Source organism: Peromyscus maniculatus, chromosome X (assembly GCF_049852395.1).
Source record: "Peromyscus maniculatus bairdii isolate BWxNUB_F1_BW_parent chromosome X, HU_Pman_BW_mat_3.1, whole genome shotgun sequence".
Classification (NCBI taxonomy): Eukaryota; Metazoa; Chordata; class Mammalia; order Rodentia; family Cricetidae; genus Peromyscus; species Peromyscus maniculatus.
Genome location: NC_134875.1, coordinates 124279065 through 124283877, shown reverse-complemented (window position 1 = coordinate 124283877; position 4813 = coordinate 124279065).

Below are 4813 nucleotides of genomic sequence, written 5' to 3'. Positions count from 1 at the left end.
TGGAAGTTCCACTTTCTGTGACTGTATTTAGCCTACTGCCAAAGAACTTTCCCAGCCCAGTGTAACATCCCCTTTAGGCAGAGAGCTTGGGGAGAAGAGAAGACAAATCCTGAGGTAAAGACTGGAATTACCAGAGGAAATAAATATGTGTGCTGGGGATAAACCAATGTATGTCTCTTTGCCACTATTCCAGAGGGAGGCATGTGCCAAAATAACTTGAGAGTATTTTTCAAAGTATATATGACCCTCTACTTAGAAAGCCTATATATGTTGAGTGTGCAAAACATTAAAAGTGAAAGAGTGGATCAAAGAAAGGGTGATCCCACTTCAAAACAACAACAAAAACCAAAGATCTCTTTTTACTGAGAAGAAATCTTGCTGTTAGGTTACAAAACCAAGACCTGAAATAGTGTTCCCATTGTGTACGCCTTTGTTTAAAAAAACAAAAAAAAACAAAAAACAAAAAAACAGGGTGATGTATGTATGTTTGTGTATGTGTGTTTTACATAAAGAACCACTGCTAAGTTACCCATGTTCCTGTAAATAATCCTTATTAAAGTCACTGCCACCCACACACACAAAACACTCACAAAAGCAGATGGGGATTAGTTTGGAAGAGGAAAGATCAACAGAAGTAGGATGGGCACAATAGAAGGTAATGGTGAATCTGATCAAAATGCCTTGTATTCATGTATGGAAAAGTCATGATGAAACCCATTCTTATAAGAACCACTGAAAGAGGAAAGGAAATTATATACAGGAAGGAAGTAGATGAAGGTGATGGGGGCCAGAAGTATGACTGACAAAAATGGAACCCTCAAACAGCAAAATAATGAGAATGGAATTTCATACCTCTTAAAGTTCTGATCTTTAAACTTTGTAAATGGATTATCTACTTCAAAACAAAAGTTGAATGTTAAAAACAAAAAATGTTGGAAAACAAAAGATAAAAAGAAACAGCAAGTAGAACTGCTTCTTCAAAAACCAGTTAGGCAAGGTTTTTGTTTTTCATTTTTGAAATGGAACTCAGGGAAGGCAAGGATTAGTGCTCAGAGACAGCTGGAAAGAGGTGACCTTTGGCTCCATACCAAAGACTGGCCCTGGGGCCCAGAGAGGAAGATTGTTGCTTAATGACCAATTGGAGCAGTGGCGTTGAAGAAGAACTTCTAACTTGATTAATGGATAAAAAGTAAGCAGCTAACAACTTTTATTGTTGCTCCTCTACACCTCTTAAGAATGATTGCTACCACCGTCCATGGCACTTAACTTCCCAAGGGTGCTTTTAGTCTTGTCACAGTCCTTAGGTGTTTCTTTATTCACACCCTCCCTGTTCTTGTTTCCCTTATTCTTTTTTAAAAATTTAAAATCATGTAAAAAATGTATGTGTATGGGTGTTTTGCCCACATGTATGTATGTGCACTTTCATGCCTGGTACCTGCAGAGGTCAGAAGAGGGCGCTGGATCCCCTGAACCGGAGTTACAGGTAAGCCACCATTATGGACATTAGAAACTGAATCCAGGTCTGGAAGAGCAACAAATGCTCTTAATCACTGAGCCATTTCACCAGGCCCTCTCCCTTATTGTTTAAAATGTCTCCCTAGACTGATTCCTTACGTGGATAACTGTTCTTTTTGACCAGTACTTTGATAGAGTCCAATTTTCCAATTTTAGGACTTAGTCTCTTTATCTAGATCCTCTAGCTTTCCTTTACCCTTCTCCACCTCATTTGTCAATCATGTCCAGGTGTGCAGCGCCTGTCTACTTTTGATACTTTTGAGCAAGAGGATGGATGACTGAGTTCAAGGTTACTGTGGGCTATATAATGAGAACTTTTCTCAAAACAAACAAACAAATGAAGAGCAAAAGAGTCTAAAGTTCTCTATTCTCATCTCTATGGGGTTTTTCTAGGTATTTTTTGAGACAGGGTCTCACTACGTAGCCCTTGTAGGCCTAGAATTCACTATGTAGATCAGGCTGGCCTCCAACTCACAGAGATTAACCTACTGAGGTTAAAGGGGTACACCACCATGCCTGGTTAATCTAGATTTTATTTTGAGCCATTAACTTAATACCAAATTTTTAACAAGCACTCATTATAACTTCTGAACTGGGAGATGAGCACTATTTGTATCTAACCAGCTATGTAAAACTCAATTTTCCGCCAGGTGGTGGTGGCACAGGCTTTTAATCCCAGCACTTGGGAGGCAGAGGCAGGCGGATCTTTGTGAGTTCGAGGCCAGCCTGGTCTATAGAGCAAGATCCAGGACAGGCACCAAAACTACACAGAGAAACCCTGTCGCAAAACAAAAAAGAAACTCAATTTTCCTTTTGATAAAAGATGTTAGAAAAACAAACAAGTAGGGAGACAATTATTAAGTATCATATTTCCTCATACAGCACCAAAAGTGCCATATTAGGAACTCTCTGGGAGCTGGAAGGACAGGAAGAGATAAAAAATGTTGGGAAAGTAAGGGTAGTATTTCATCTGTGGTCACATTTTTGTCCTAAGTCAATGCAAGATGTAGCAAAGGAAAAAATTCCTGAGACTGGAGATTAAATCTGGAGATTCTGGTTCAGATAGCAAAGGAGGCTTTGAAAATGGGCAAAGTCAGTATATCCAGAAATCCATGCTGGAGTTGACTTTATGATAGAATTCAATTCCTTTAAAATTTACTCAATTTGTTTTGGTCAGATTTGGTATGTCATAGTTCTAGATAAGAAACATTCTAGCAACATTGTCAAATCATATCCAAGTAGTTAATGGGACATGATATTGATGGGAAGTTGAGGTGTGTGAAGGGTGGCTGTGGCTCTTTTGTTCTTTCCTTGAAGTCCATGAACCTTTCTCATAGATATAAGGACCCTACCAAGCATGGCTGGCTGTTATCTGAGTCCATTTTCTCAGTCGCAACTTTCTGCCCAGTATGTGCATTTAAATAATAACGAAGTAATAGTCCTCCTGGTCTTACACATAATAAACTGAAAATACCACTTCCATCCTTCTAGACAGTCTTGCCATCCTAGCATCTCGTTCCAGTGGTAGCATGCAGTTTTCTCAGTTCTACTGCTCACATTTTAGGATTATGTCAGAGTGGTTTTGCACCTTGTTAAGTAGCTCTTACCTAGGCTGTTTGGGCAATGTTTCTTTTGGCCATGTTCTTTCTCCTTTTTGTGCTCAACCTCAAAATCCTGATGGGTGCTACTGACCCTGCAATGATTTCATCAGCCTCCTAACTAGAGTCCTTACTTGAGAGCTTGTCTCCTTGCTTCCTCTTGTTGCCTCCCTACACTGAGAATAAAAGTACAGCAGAGAAAAGCATAGCTCTGGGGCTTTTATTCTCTACTCTTGGATCAGCTTGGGACACATTCTACTTGAAACTCTTAAATAATTCCTCTCCCCAGCTAGTAACACTATTTTAAAGACCAGAACCATGAAAAATGGAACAGCAACCTTGGGGCTGCAACTCAGAGGTAGGCTGCATGCTTAGCAATCCAATGATTCTCAGTTCAATCTTCAGCAGAGAAAAGAGGGTAGAGGAAGAAAAAAGAAAACTGAACAGCAATTATATTCCATGTACCCCCTCCCAAAGAGGAAAGTGACTTTTCCACAGTTACTATCACAGGCCATGATGCTGACAGATAATTGCTTCAAGAAATCAATCCTCTGCCTTCCCATTAGGCTTCCTGACTATTGAATCAGAGGCAATCAATGAAAACTCATTTTTGCTTAGTTCCTTTCTGTATCTAGAATCCCTTTTCCCACTCCCATCTCAGGTATTCAGATTTTGCCCAGCATTCAGTACAGGCCCAAGCTCTCTTTGCTTCAGGAAACCACTGACGACTGATTTTTTTTTCACACAAGTCACGTCAGAGTTGAACCCACACACACAAAAAAGTAGAGTAGAGAACTCTCAGATCTGAGAATGACATACTTCCTGCTACATACCACTGTGAAAAATCTCTGTCACCTAAACAATATCTTTAATTTCCTCATCTGCAAACTGAGAATTCTGACCAGTTTGACAGTTATTTGGGGGCATTCTAAAGAATAAGGTAAAAATACTAGACTTTAGTCTTAGTTTTCCTCTCTAAACATATTTTTCTTTTACCTTGTTTTTCCAAAATGACACAAAGCTCTCTGTGGACCTATACCTCTGTCCACATCCCCTCCAGGCTCAGACAGCCCGAAACTGCCTAAAGCCAGATGAATGCAAATATGGACTTGTTTGAGGAGACTCTTGGACACGTACACCACTGAATCAGCGACTCATTGACTACCTCCCACAAGCTACCAGTGCGGAAGTGGACCAGGAAGGTGGGGAAAGCTAGTAAACAGGATTCCAAGGGGTAGGGGGTAGTAACACTCTAGGTTACACAGCTCAAAACTTTAAGATAGGCAACACAGAATCTCCACAGTGTCTAATTTAAAGTCCTAACCTTTCCATCTCTCTGCTCTGCTATCTTAAATGTGGCTCTGCTTTCTGTAGGTAGAGTGACTCTCATACCTCTAAATCCTGTAACTGAATTCTAAGCAGAAAGACTGGAGAAGGAGAGTGAGAAAAAAACAGTGAATGCTGTCCTCTTTCATCAAGAAAACATTAACTTTGTTAACTTTCTCATTTGCTAGAGCTGGGTTATATACAGCTAGCCTAGCTTTAAGGGAGCCAAGGAGATAATTACACTAGGTACGTTGTTGTTTTGAAAGATTGAGATTCTAATAAAAAAGATGAAAAGAATGGATACTAGGTAAGCAACTATCACTATTTGTCACATTAATCTGACAAACCGTTTAGAACACATCACACTGCTGGAT